The sequence below is a fragment of the Hyla sarda genome, chromosome 1, assembly GCF_029499605.1.
Source record: "Hyla sarda isolate aHylSar1 chromosome 1, aHylSar1.hap1, whole genome shotgun sequence".
In the NCBI taxonomy this organism is placed as follows: Eukaryota; Metazoa; Chordata; class Amphibia; order Anura; family Hylidae; genus Hyla; species Hyla sarda.
This window is the reverse complement of record NC_079189.1, coordinates 298,954,510-298,969,381: the sequence shown is the minus strand read 5'-3', so window position 1 is coordinate 298,969,381 and position 14,872 is coordinate 298,954,510. Positions and strand designations below refer to the sequence as shown.

Here is a 14,872-nt window from a genome sequence, read left to right as displayed (position 1 = left end):
TTCATCAGGCACAGGTAGAGGTCGCAGCAGAGTATTGGCGCGTAGCAGCAGGAGTCACAGAGAGAAGGCCTGAGCTCGCCTCAGCTAGCGGTCATGTTTCGACCAGCAATCCATTTGCCGTCATTGATTGATTAACTCGGTCATCCACTTCATCACAAGTGATATCTGACACCCCCAGTCAACAGTCGGTGGGTTCCTCAGACTCAACCCTCAGTTGGCATGGCCCAGGAGCAGTCCCTGTCCTCCAACTGCCTCTGTTCTATGCTGTTCCCTCCTCCAGAGAAGTATTGTATGCTGTGGGCTCAGCTCCACTATACATCGAGGATGATCAACTTGCGAGAGTGTTGGTGTTGCGAGAGTTCAGGCTCCTAAAACAGACACCGTCGAGGAACTTGAGGATGACATCAGTGATGTGGAGTACCAGCCCTGCACAAATATGTAGAACAGAAAGTGGGCCAGTCCTTGAACCTGTCGGTGTGTACCAAAGTGCTAGGCAGCGCCGACGCGTGGAGCTGTAACTACGGTCAGGAAAAATACATGTCTTTTACAGCTACTGGGTGAATGTGGTTCCTGCACAGCCACACCAGATCACGCTGCTTCCTCCTTCACACTGTCATGACGTTGGTCCTGCAACAATGTCCAACTCTGCCTCCTCATCCTCCACCATGTCCTCAGCCTCCACTGCACGGACAAGTCACAGTGCTCCTCCAGTATACCATGTGTGCAGGGCACGGATGTTTCACGCAGTTTTTTTACCTGCTTTGCCTTTGCGAACACAGGAGTGGAACTGCTTAAAGTGATTCGTCAAGAAATCGAATTATGGCTATCTCCGCGACAACTGGAAATAGGAACCATAGTGACCGACAAAGGGAAGAACATCTTGTCTGTGCTGCATCAAAGAAGTCTGAGCCATGTGCTCTGCATGACACACATGTTCAAGCATTTCCTAACAATGGCAACGAAACTTTGCATACACTTCAGCCACTCGTACACCGCAAAGAACACCCTCCGTGAGTTGCAGCGTCAGAACGGCATCCCCCAACATAGTCTGATATGCGACGTTTCCATCCGTTGGAATTCCACCCTCCATGTGTTGGACTGACTATACGAAGACAGAAAGGCCATCAACAATTTCTTGATGATCCAAGCGGATAGGGGTACTCACCTGTGTAACTTCAATGTCAACCAGTGGCAGCTCATATGTGACACTTGCCGTTTGCTGAGGCCCTTTGAGGAAGTTACATAATTTATCAGCTGCCAGGATTACGGGATGAACAATGTTACTCCACTGCTTAGTTTCCTACAACAGATGGTGGAAACAATGGCTGGCTAGGGCACTGGAGACATGGTGCCTACATCTCACAGCCACATGAGCCCAGTGGGGGCTGAACTGGAAGAGGAGGAGGAGGGGGACAGTGGAGCACAAGCAATGTGTAGTGAATTGGGTGGTTTTTATACTCATCTGACAGGAGAGGGGGAGCAGGAGCAGCCAGAAAAGCCGATGAGGAAGGCGAGACAGAGGACCCAGACACACTGTGGCAGTATGCAGATGAGATGGAGGCAGGGAGTCCCTCCGATTCACTTGCACAAATGGCACGATGCATGCTCACTTGCTTGCGTAGTGACTGCCAAATTGTCACCATTCGGCAGCGGGATGACTTTTGGCTCTCCACCTTGTTGGACCCTCGCTACCGGCACAAAATAGGGGCCTTTTTCTACACCCACTGAGAGGGAAGTCAAACTGACCTACTACAGAGACATCCTATGTAGTCAGTTGGCCAATGCCTATCTGCGTCATCATCCATCCTCTCACAGGTCTGACTGGGGGGGCCCTCTGTGCTCACGTTCCACTGCCATGGCTGCTGGGGAGGGGTGGGGTGGCAGGAGCAGTACCAGCTCCATCAGAAGCAGCCTGAGTCTACAGTCCCTGATGAGTAGCTTTCTTCACCCACATAGTCAAGCAACTCCTCAACAGTAGGTAGACCTGGAGCAGAACCTGAACCAGCAGGTGGTAGCATACTTGGGCATGACCCCACCAACCCCCATTTGGCTGCCCAGAAATCCGCTGGACTTCTGGGCAGCCAAACTGCATTTGTGGCTGCAACTAGCAGAGTTTGCACTGGAAAAGCTGTCCTGCTCAGCCAGCAGTGTGCCATCAGAGCAGGTGTTTAGTGCTGCGGGGGCCATAGTAACCCCAAGGAGAACTCGCCTGTGGAGAGACTGACCTTTGTCAAGAGGAATCAGGCGTGGATCAGCCAGGATTTCCACCCACCAATGCCTGATGCATCAGACTAGACTAACAATGGTGCCACACCAACACTTTACAAATATGGATGCAGCAAAAAATATTTAAGGTGCTGCTCTCCAGATACAGAAATTCCTCCACATCAGACCACAAGTAAGTATTGAGGATATGCATTAACTAAAACTTAACTTTTAATAATATTCTGAGGATAAAATATATGGACCCAAAATGTTTTTAAAATGAAACAAAAGGAAAGGTGTGCAAAAAACACCATGTGCCACCTACACCACCAAGTATTGATGTGATGCAAAGACCTCTAAAAGGTGGAAGGGAACAAGGTATTGTCCATTGTAACAGGTGGGGGTAAAAAACTGACCCTGTAAGGCTAAGTTTCTACTTGTTTTTTTTTTGTTTGTTTGTCCCCCCCCCCCCCCCCAAAAAAAAAACTCAAAAACCGCCCCCATGGCGTTTTTTCATTGAAAAAAATACTGCAGCCAGATGTTAGCTGTAAATCAATGAGAAATCGCAAAATTCTTTTTCCCCTTTGCGTTTTTCAGTTGCCATTTTTAAAATCCTTTTGGCATTTTTTCACTCTTTGTTGGTGTTTTTCAGCTCCTTGGCGGTTTCGCAAAGTCGCAACATTTTGAGCCTATGGCATTTTTTCCCCCTGAAATCATGGCATTTTTCTCCCATAGAAGTCTATGGGAATAAAAAAACGCCAAGAAAAACGACATGTGGGTTTTAACTTTGGCATTTTTGCAGATGGTTTTATTCGTATTTGGACTTTTGAGATTCAAAAAAGTGATTGAGATACCTTTTTTAATAATATTTTGTAGGGTACCATTAAAAAAATCTAATAAAAAAAGATACAGTAGTGATGGAAAAAAATGGATCTAACGAAATTTACCTTTTTTATAACGAAATTTTTAGAAATTTTTAAAACAGGGATCAATTTATGTGGGCAGGCAGGGCACTAAAAATGTAGCTGACAATAATAACAATGTTCTTTTTTTATTAAATTTTTTAGGTAGTACTACTACTCCCAGCAGGGAACACACTGTTCCATGATGGGAGTAGTAGTACCTGTACTAATTGACAGATCGCCCTGGGTCCATTGCGATCCTTCTGTATAATTGATAGATGCGGCCAGCTGCTCTTCTATTGTCCCCTGCACTGCCTTGGTTCCAGCCAATCACAACTTTCTGTGGGAAATATGAATAGGTATATATATACGTCAGTGCAGGGGACCATAGAAGAGCAGCCAGCCGCATCTATACATTATACAGGAGGATCCCAGCAGGTGTCAGAAGTGACATCCGCTGTAATCTTCCCTTAACTGCAGTTACTACTGCTCCCAACATGGAGCACACTCTGCTCCATGCTGGGAGCTGTAGTACCTGCATTAATAGACAGATCGCAACAGGTATCAGAAGTTACACTCACTGCGGTCTGTCTATTAATGCAGGTACTACAGCTCCCAGCATGTCGGGAGTAGTAGTACCTGCAGTTAAGGACAGATAACAGCGGGTGTCACTCCAGATACCCGATGCGATTGTCCCATCTATTGCAGAGATACGGAGCGGCTCTCTACAGTGCTCGCATCTCTGCACTATACTTCAGCTGGCCAGTCATATGAATAGAACATCGCTCATTCATATTTCCCTCTTAGAGTGGGGATTGGCTGCAACTATCTGGCCACTGACCACTCATGAATGAGTAATGTTCTATTCACATCACTGGCCGGAGTAAAGAGCAGAGATGCGAGCGCTGTATAGAGCCGCTCTACATCTCTGCTATATTATGGACAATCGCATCGGGTGTCAGGAGTGACACCCAGGGCAATATGTTTATTATATTAATACAGGTACTACTACTCCCATCATGGAACAGTCAGTTGTAGTACTACCTAAAAAATTAAAAAAATAGAGAGAAAAAAGTGAAACACCACACACTTTATTAACAATTAATTAAAATTGTAAAAAAAATATAAATTTTTTTCATATGTTTTTTTCCATCACGATTGCAACCTTTTTTATTTGTTTTTTTTTTAAGTACCCAACAAATTTTGAAAAAATGTCAAAGAGGCCAAAAATGCAATTTCCACTCAAAGACAAAAAACACAGGAAAATGCTGTGGCGTTTTTTCTGGCAACTTTTTTTTGGGCTTTTTTTGGGCCACAAAAAAAAAACAAGTAGAAACTAACTTTCGCCCTATTAATTCCCTTCTTGGCAAGTGTTACTCGCCCTAAAAAGGGCGGCCCCACACAGAAATCTCTCCCTATTTCCACCTAAAACCTTGCTATTTCCCAGGGTTTTTAGGTGGAAATAGGGAGAGGTTCCTGTGTGGGGCCGCATTTTTTTAGGGCGTGTAACACTTGCCAAGAAGGGAATTAATAGGGCTAGAGTAGGGCCATACAGCGTCAATTTTTAACCCCACCTGTTACAATGGACGTTTTTCCCTTCCACCTTTTAGAGGTCTTTGCATCACATCAATAGTTGGTGGTGTAGGTGGCACATGGTGTTTTTCGCACACCTTTCCTTTTGTTAGATGTAAAAAAAAATTTGGGTCTATTTATTTTATCATAAGAATATTATTAAAAGTTAAGTTTTAGCTAATGCATATCCTCAATACTTACTTGTGCACACCAACACTTTGACAAAAGAGACCGGTTTCTTCTGCCTTCCTGCCTCAGCTACTATTCTGATCCTGCCACCCGCCTGATGCCACACATCTGATGCCAAGTGCTCCTTCTTTCACCCACCTTCGTCAGCGAGTATTGGTTTTGCCACCCACCGCCCCACTCTGTCACTGGGTCACTTTCAAGACTCCTGATGCTTCTGCTGCCAACTCCAAGTTGTGTGATTGTCCCGCCGTATAGTCTCCTCATGCTGCTTCCACCTCCAAGCTCTGTCATTCTGCCGCCCTATAGTCTCTTCATGCTGCTGTTACCTCCCGGCTCTGTCACTGTGCCGCCATATGATCTCCTCATGCTGCTGCCACCTTCAGGCTCTGTCATTGTGCTGCTCTGTGGCCTAAATTGGCTGCCGCCACCTCCAGGCTCTGTTATTCTGCTTCCATATGGTCTCCTCATGCTGCCGCCACCTCTAGGCTGTGTCATTCTCCCTCCATATGGTCTCCACATGCTAATGCCACCTCCAGGCTCTGTCATTGTGCCGCTCTGCGGCCTACATAGGCTGCCACCACCTCCAGGGTGTGTCATTCTGCCGCCATATGGTCTCGTCATGCTGCTGCCACCTCCAGGCTCTGTGATTGTGCCGCCATATGAACTCATGCTGCTGGTGGTACATTAAACTTGTTAATCTCTTTAAACTCTTCAATTGACATCTCAAAAATCTCTTTAATGTCTTCAGTTTTGACGCCATATGGTCTCTAGACCCTGCTGCCACATTCAGACGCTCTGCGGCAGTGATTCTAATAGCGACGCCTGTAATTGGCATGTCATACTAAATAACAGTATTGTTTCACTACCCCAGCACACTCCCTATGCGTGTTACAAGACAAAGTGTTCTACACCCCTATAGAGGCTCTCTGTAGCCTGGAAATAGCTGTTTTTAATAGCGATTCAACGCAAATTTATTCGGATCTTACCGATTTTTTCGGAAAATTCGGCGAATCTGCCAAATCAATTTTGTTTTATTCGCTCATGTCTACATATGAACATAAAAAACATATTAAATTAGAGTATGACACTATCAGAGTCTACACTTCAATGATCTATGTGGGCATAGATGTATGCCTTTATAGTGTACCTGTCATTAGCAAAAACATTTTATATAATGTAGAAAATAAAATGTTGTACATTTGTAATATGTAATCGGCTAAAACTATTTGTATATTTGTGTCCCTGCAGCTATTGCCTGTGTGTCTCTGTGAGGAGTCCAACTACTAGAAGTGTGGGTGGACAAGCTGGGCTCTGAACAGAGGACAAGCAGGGCTCTTTGCAGTGAGGACAATCAGGGCTCTGTGCACTGAGGACAATCAGGGCTCTGTGCACTGAGGACAAGCAGGGCTCTGTGCACTGAGGAAAAGCAGGGCTCTGTGCACTGAGAACAAGAAGGGCTCTGTACACTGAGGACAAGCAGGGATCTGTACACTGAGGACAAGCAGGGCTCTGTGCACTGAGAATAAGCAGGACTCTGTACACTGAGGACAAGAGGGGCTATGTATACTGAGGACAAGCAGGGCTCTGTGCAGTGCGGACAAGCAGGGCTCTGTACACTGAGGACAAGCAGGGCTCTGTGCAATGAGGACAAGCAGGGCTCTGTCACTGAGGACAAGCAGGGCTCTGTACACTGAGGACAAGCAGTGCTCTGCACACTGAGGATAAGCAGGGCTCTGTACACTGAGGACAAACAGGGCTCTGTGCAGTGAGGACAAGCAGGGCTCTGTACAGTGAGGACAAAGAGGGCTCTGTGCAGTGAGGACAAGCAGGGCTCTGTGCAGTGAGGACAAGCAGGACTCTGTCACTGAAGACAAGCAGGGCTCTGTACACTGAGGACAAGCAGGGCTCTGTACACTGAGGACAAGCACGGCTCTGTACACTGAGGACAAGCAGGGCTCTGTGCAGTGAGGACAAGCAGGGCTTTGTACACTGAGGACAATCAGGGCTCTATGCAGTGAGGACAAGCAGGGCTCTGTACACTGAGGACAAGCAGAGCTCTGTACACTGAGGACAAGCAGGGCTCTGTACACTGAGGACAAGCAGGGTTCTGTGCAGTGAGGACAAGCAGGGCTCTGTACACTGAGGACAATCAGGGCTCTATGCAGTGAGGAAAAACAGGGCTCTGTACACTGAGGACAAGCAGGGCTCTATGCACTGAGGATAAGCAGGGCTCTATGCACTGAGGATAAGCAGGGCTCTGTCACTGAGGACAAGCATGGCTCTGTACACTGAGGACTAGCAGGGCTCTGTGCACTGAGGATAAGCAGGGCTCTATGCACTGAGAACAAGCAGGGCTCTGTACACTGAGGACAAGCAGGGCTCTGTACACTGAGGACAAGCAGAGCTCTATGAAGTGAGGACAAGCAGGGCTCTGTACACTGAGGACAAGCAGAGCTCTGTGAAGTGAGGACAAGCAGGGTTCTGTGCACTTAAGACAAGCAGGGATCTGTACACTGAGGACAAGCAGGGCTCTGTACACTGAGGACAAACAGGGCTCTGTGCAGTGAGGACAAGCAGGACTCTGTACACTGAGGACAAGCAGGGCTCTGTGCAGTGAGGACAAGCAGGGATCTGTGCAGTGAGGACAATTAGGGCTCTGTACACTGAGGACAATCAGGGCTCTATGCCGTGAGGACAAGCAGGGCTCTGTACACTGAGCAGAAGCAGGGCTCTGTACATTGAGGACAATCAGGGCTCTATGCAGTGAGGACAAGCAGGGCTCTGTATACTGAGGATAAGCAGGGCTTTGTACGCTGAGGACAAGCAGGGTCCTGTGCAGTGAGGACAAGCAGGGCTCTGTACACTGAGGACAATCAGGGCTCTATGCAGTGAGGACAAGCAGGGCTCTGTGCAGTGAGGACAAGCAGGGCTCTGTGCACTGAGGACAAGCAGAGCACTGTACACGGAGGACAAGCAGGGCTCTGTACACTGAGGATAAGAAGGGATCTGTGCAGTCAGGACAAGCATGTCTCTGTACACTGAGGACAAGCAGGGCTCTGGGCAGTGAGGACAAGCAGGGCTCTGTACACTGAGGACAATCAGGGCTCTATGCAGTGAGGACAAGCAGGGCTCTGTACACTGAGGAGAAGCAGGGCTCTGTACACTGAGAACAATCAGGGCTCTATGCAGTGAGGACAAGCAGGGCTCTGTACACTGAGGACAAGCGGAGCTCTGTACACTGAGGACAAGCAGGGCTCTGTACACTGAGGACAAGTAGGGCTCTGTGCACTGAGGACAAGCAGGGCACTGTACACGGAGGACAAGCAGGTCTCTGTACATTGAGGATAAGAAGGGATCTGTGCAGTGAGGACAAGCAGGGCTCTGTGCAGTGAGGACAAGAAGGACTCTGTCACTGAAGACAAGCAGGGCTCTGTACACTGAGGACAAGCAGGGCTCCGTACACTGTGGACAAGCAGGGCTCTGTGCAGTGAGGACAAGCAGGGCTCTGTACACTGAGGACAATCAGGGCTCTATGCAGTGAGGATAAGCAGGACTCTGTACACTGAGGACAAGCAGGGCTCTGTGCAGTGAGGACAAGCAGGGCTCTGTACACTGAGGACAAGTAGGGCTCTGTGCACTGAGGACAAGCAGGGCACTGTACACGGAGGACAAGCAGGTCTCTGTACACTGAGGACAAGCAGGGCTCTGTGCAGGGAGGACAAGCAGGGCTCTGTACACTGAGGACAATCAGGGCTCTATGCAGTGAGGACAAGCAGGGCTCTGTACACTGAGGAGAAGCAGGGCTCTGTACACTGAGGACAATCAGGGCTCTATGCAGTGAGGACAAGCAGGGCTCTGTACACTGAGGACAAGCCGAGCTCTGTACACTGAGGACAAGCAGGGCTCTGTACACTGAGGACAATCAGGGCTCTATGCAGTGAGGACAAGCAGGGCTCTGTACACTGAGGACAAGCAGAGCTCTGTACACTGAGGACAAGCAGGGCTCTGTACACTGAGGACAATCAGGGCTCTATGCAGTGAGCACAAGCAGGGCTCTGTACACTGAGGACAAGCAGAGCTCTGTACACTGAGGACAATCAGGGCCCTGTACACTGAGGACAAGCAGGGCTCTATACACTGAGGACAAGCAGGGCTCTGTACACTGAGGACAAATAGTGCTCTGTGTACTGAGGACAAGCAGGGCTCTGTACACTGAGGACAAGCAGGGCTCTGTGCAGTGAGGACAAGCAGGGCTCTGTACACTGAGGACAAGTAGGGCTCTGTGCACTGAGGACAAGCAGGGCACTGTACACGGAGGACAAGCAGGTCTCTGTACACTGAGGACAAGCAGGGCTCTGTGCAGGGAGGACAAGCAGGGCTCTGTACACTGAGGACAATCAGGGCTCTATGCAGTGAGGACAAGCAGGGCTCTGTACACTGAGGAGAAGCAGGGCTCTGTACACTGAGGACAATCAGGGCTCTATGCAGTGAGGACAAGCAGGGCTCTGTACACTGAGGACAAGCCGAGCTCTGTACACTGAGGACAAGCAGGGCTCTGTACACTGAGGACAATCAGGGCTCTATGCAGTGAGGACAAGCAGGGCTCTGTACACTGAGGACAAGCAGAGCTCTGTACACTGAGGACAAGCAGGGCTCTGTACACTGAGGACAATCAGGGCTCTATGCAGTGAGCACAAGCAGGGCTCTGTACACTGAGGACAAGCAGAGCTCTGTACACTGAGGACAATCAGGGCCCTGTACACTGAGGACAAGCAGGGCTCTATACACTGAGGACAAGCAGGGCTCTGTACACTGAGGACAAATAGTGCTCTGTGTACTGAGGACAAGCAGGGCTCTGTACACTGAGGACAAGAAGGGCTCTGTACACTGAGGACAAGCAGGGCTCTATACACTGAGGACAAGCAGGGCTCTGTGCAATGAGGACAAGCAGGGCTGTGTACACTGAGGACAAGCAGGGTTCTGTGCAATGAGGACAAGCAGGGCTCTGTGCACTGAGGACAAGCAGGGCTCTGTACACTGAGGACAAGCAGGGCTATGTACACTGAGGACAAGCAGGGCTCTGTGCAGTGAGGACAATCAGGGCTCTATGCAGTGAGGATAAGCAGGACTCTGTACACTGAGGACAAGCAGGGCTCTGTGCAGTGAGGACAAGCAGGGCTCTGTACACTGAGGACAAGTAGGGCTCTGTGCACTGAGGACAAGCAGGGCACTGTACACGGAGGACAAGCAGGTCTCTGTACACTGAGGACAAGCAGGGCTCTGTGCAGGGAGGACAAGCAGGGCTCTGTACACTGAGGACAATCAGGGCTCTATGCAGTGAGGACAAGCAGGGCTCTGTACACTGAGGAGAAGCAGGGCTCTGTACACTGAGGACAATCAGGGCTCTATGCAGTGAGGACAAGCAGGGCTCTGTACACTGAGGACAAGCCGAGCTCTGTACACTGAGGACAAGCAGGGCTCTGTACACTGAGGACAATCAGGGCTCTATGCAGTGAGGACAAGCAGGGCTCTGTACACTGAGGACAAGCAGAGCTCTGTACACTGAGGACAAGCAGGGCTCTGTACACTGAGGACAATCAGGGCTCTATGCAGTGAGCACAAGCAGGGCTCTGTACACTGAGGACAAGCAGAGCTCTGTACACTGAGGACAATCAGGGCCCTGTACACTGAGGACAAGCAGGGCTCTATACACTGAGGACAAGCAGGGCTCTGTACACTGAGGACAAATAGTGCTCTGTGTACTGAGGACAAGCAGGGCTCTGTACACTGAGGACAAGAAGGGCTCTGTACACTGAGGACAAGCAGGGCTCTATACACTGAGGACAAGCAGGGCTCTGTGCAATGAGGACAAGCAGGGCTGTGTACACTGAGGACAAGCAGGGTTCTGTGCAATGAGGACAAGCAGGGCTCTGTGCACTGAGGACAAGCAGGGCTCTGTACACTGAGGACAAGCAGGGCTATGTACACTGAGGACAAGCAGGGCTCTGTGCAATGAGGACAAGCAGGGCTCTGTGCACTGAGGAGAAGCAGGGCTCTGTACACTGAGGACAAGCAGGGCTGTGTACACTGAGGACAAGCAGGGCTCTGTGCAATGAGGACAAGCATGGCTCTGTGCACTGAGGACAATCAGGGCTCTGTACACTGAGGACAAGCAGGGCTGTGTACACTGAGGACAAGCAGGGCTCTGTGCAATGAGGACAAGCAGGGTTCTATGCAGTGGGGCTCTGTGACATGCCTCCAGCTCACGCAGCAGGCTGATTGACAAGCCAGGAGTCTGCATAGAGCCCTGCTTGTCCTGCCCTCCCCTAGCTGAAAGACAGAATTTTTTCACCCAAAAATATACACATTTCTAACCAATACATAATAAAAATATACAACTAATGGTATTATCTTCATTATATAAAAAATTTAATGACAGGTACACTTTAAATACTGGCCATGCTTCCATGATTACAACCTGATTGTGCCTCACTACCAAAGCCAGTTTACCCCCATTAACAGTTTAATTATGTCTCCCTAAGCATAACCAGCCAAAGTACCCCTAAAAACATTGCTAGTATGTACCCATACACAGTTTCAGGCATAAACTGCCCTCATAAACATTGCTTGCAAGAACTACCATAAATAATTTCAGGCACAAACTTTTCCTGTTAAATGTGATGGTTAAAGAGTGACCGTCTAAAGCCAGAGTTTTCCCACAAAAGCAGTCTCATAGGCATGGAGTAACACCATAAATTTTGCCCCAAGCTAAATATATATACAAAATTTGAGACAGTAGGTAACACTAAACTGCAACTGCTCAGAGATAAACTTCTTCCCCAGTGCTGATCTTTATCAGCAGAGTACCATGAGAATTTATGGGGGAACCCCAGACAATCTAAGAGTCCAGCTGAGAAAATACATGTACTAGAATGCACTAGAACATTATCTGCAAATGAGAAAATGTGTCCATGAAAAAAAATAGTTTATTCCAAATATTTGTGTATATGTCTCTTTTCTAATAAGTGTTCCAATAAGGAAAAACCTGGAATGGATCATAAGATAAGAGGCACACAAAACCCAAATCCTTGCTTTAGCAACAATAGACTAAATGCTCAGAAAGTATAAAAATTTGCACCATATTATGATACATACAAATATTCTGCATATTCTGCTCTATCTATCGATCGTTCTTCCAAGCCATACATTCATTTGTTTTTGCTCCATCCCATTGTATATCTAGTGGTTATTATAGAACAGGATGGGCTGCAGGAGCCTTCCCATAAACATCCACTAAATCCCCTGCTCACCTGGGATCTGACGGTCACTGTGTGCATGTATGCAGGTGATGTCTGAAGAAGTGACAGCTAATTGACATCTCGCACTATTGACAGGAAATATTGTAACCTCTACCACAGGTTTCAGGATGGACCCCACCCAGGGGAAAGGCAGGGGTACTGGTAGCTGCCTCAACCAACTGTAAGTTTTGCTTGATATGTTAAATCATTTTATTTTACATATTATTCAGATTGTATTGTAATTTTAAGTTTTGGAAACACAGTGAAGATATACAAGTATTGTAAACCCAAGAACAACAATAGCATTAACAATATGCACAAGTCTTATTGTAACAATGAATCAATAGATTGTTAGTAGGGGTACTGTTACCTTTACCTTTGGTAAACTAATGCCAAGGCCAAAACTGAATATTTGTATACATGTGGCCAATAAATAAAACTAACTATAATATATCAGAAGTTAAAGGGGAACTCCTGTACATAAGTTCTTCTATCCACATAATAGGGGATAAGTATCTGATCGCTGTGTGTTCATCGGTTGGGAACTCCTGCAATCTTCTGCTCAGCATCCCGTCTCTCCTTATGCACGGAGCAACCTCCACTCCATGCACGGCTTAGTGTTGACCACAGCAAAAATTGGTGGTCGACATGTCCCTCAATGTATCATAACATTATACCATGGGGTTGAGACTATATACAACACTGACCAGAAAGATGCTTGACTTTCCCTTATAGTTTTTCTCTGTTGGTTCCACTCCTGGTTTTACTTTAAAAATACTTACCAAAATGCTATGTGTGAACCCCTTAAAAGGAATCTGTCAGTTGTATGTGCTGCTAAGAGCTGCAGACACCATTGAATAGCTGTTACTATACAGGCAAACCACACCTTTGGAACTGATGGTGTTTGTCAAACTTATAAGCTTTCCTTTTTATTTCTCAGCTAAGTGTCAAGGAGGTGGAGTTTAGCTGCTTTAGTGCCACAGCTTGGCATGTCTCTTCACTTGCCCTCCTTCCAGACCCTTCTTGAGTGCTGTAGAGGGCTCTGTATGTCAGTGAAGAAGTGGTTGGGAGGTGTGGATGAGCAAGAAGTCATGGCAGGCTAGGACACTTGAAAGCTTTCCCATGCCTCCTTGACACTTTGCTGAGGAATAAAAAGCAGTTTTATAGGTTTGGCAACCACCATCAGCTCCAGGAAAGGTAGAGATTGCTTTTTTAATCTAATAGCTACCCAATGGTGTCTGTAGCTCCTAGGAGCAAATACAGCTGACAGATTCCCTTTAAAGGCTATTGAGCTAATGTTTAGATTATAATATTCTGTAGATAGCTCAATATAAACATTCCTGTCTGTTATGCTTGTGCAAAAATTTACAGCCCTTCCTGTGTGGATAGAACTGAGCACTGACATGTTGTCTGTTCTTAAAGAAGACCTGTGGTCTTCTATTAAAAAAAAAAAAAAGGCTATGTAGCTGTATGTAAACTGTTACACACTGCACTCCGGCTGCAAGCACCGGCTGTGAGCGCAGTGTCCCCGACCACCGGCGGGGCCGGGATTCGCATTGCGGGTCGCGCCCGTATGCGAATCCCGGCCCGTCACTCACCTCATCCCGCTCCTGCAGCTCTCTCACTCTCTCAGCCCCGGCACGCGCGTCCCCGTCCCTTAGGGCATGTGCGCACCGGAGCTTTGAAATTTAAAGGGCCAGTACGCCCATAATTAGTAACAGCACCTGACAGCACATTATAAGTTGTTGCACTTCCCACACCCCCCTGCCCGATCTTCAGTGCCTTTTGCCTGAGAGAAAGCATTCCCTATTGTCTGTTTTGCCATACCCGTGTATCCAGACCTTCCTGCTAAGTTTTTTGACTACGAACCTTTGCCGCCTGCCTTGACCTTCTGCTACGTTGACTACGCTACAGCCTCGTCCTTCGGTACCTCTCCTTGTCCAGTTACCTGTGTGGTCGAGCTGTGTCGGGGGTAGCGACCTGGGTTGCCCATCCTGCTTTGCAGCGGGTGGTGAAGACCAGCGCCACCTTAGACTCCGCTCCCCGATACGGACCGAGTCATCAGCCACACAGGTAGAGGATCCATATACAGTTCCGTTACAGTAAGATCTGGCCATGGATCCCACTGGGTTTCCTCTGGCTGACAACACGGATCTTGCTACTATCGTGGTGCTTCAGTCACAGCAGTTGGCCCAGCAAGCACAGCAGCTTAACCAGCTATCCGCCATGATGCAGCAGTTGCTATCTGCTCTGCAGCAAACCCCACAGCCACAGCCTCCTCCAGCTCCAGTACAGCCTCCCGCTGCTGCAGTCTCCTCCGGAACCAAACTCCGTTTGTCACTTCCAGAGAAGTTTGAGGGGGAACCCAAGTCCTGTTGGGGTTTCGTGACGCAGTGCTCCATGCACATTGAACTCATGGCGGACCAGTTCTCCACGGAGCAAGCAAAGGTAGCCTTCGTCATCAGTCTCCTATTAGGTAGGGCCTTGGCAACTCCGCGGTGGGATCGCAGTGATGCTATCACTACCAATCTCCAGGCATTCCTTATGGAATTTCGCACTCTCTTGCCTGCCCGAGCTTCCTTCGCTGAGACGGCTTTGCTGAGTCTTTCCCAGGGCAACTTCACTGTGGGCGAGTATGCCATCCGGTTCTGAACCCTGGCGTCGGAGTTGTCTTGGAATAATGAAGCTCTCTGAGCTACTTTCAAG

At 48.3% G+C, this 14,872-nt stretch overlaps 1 protein-coding gene across 1 annotated transcript in view; it reads right to left on the bottom strand.

Annotated features, from left to right (window-relative positions):
- Positions 1-12,234, bottom strand: part of S1PR4 (sphingosine-1-phosphate receptor 4) — a 32,734-nt gene extending 20,500 nt beyond the window's left edge. Inside the window, exon 1 of the mRNA XM_056552025.1 lies at positions 12,179-12,234. The gene's annotated coding sequence lies outside the window, so the exon portion shown is untranslated. The remainder of the gene's footprint in view (positions 1-12,178) is intronic.
- Between the last annotated feature and the right edge of the window lie 2,638 nt (positions 12,235-14,872).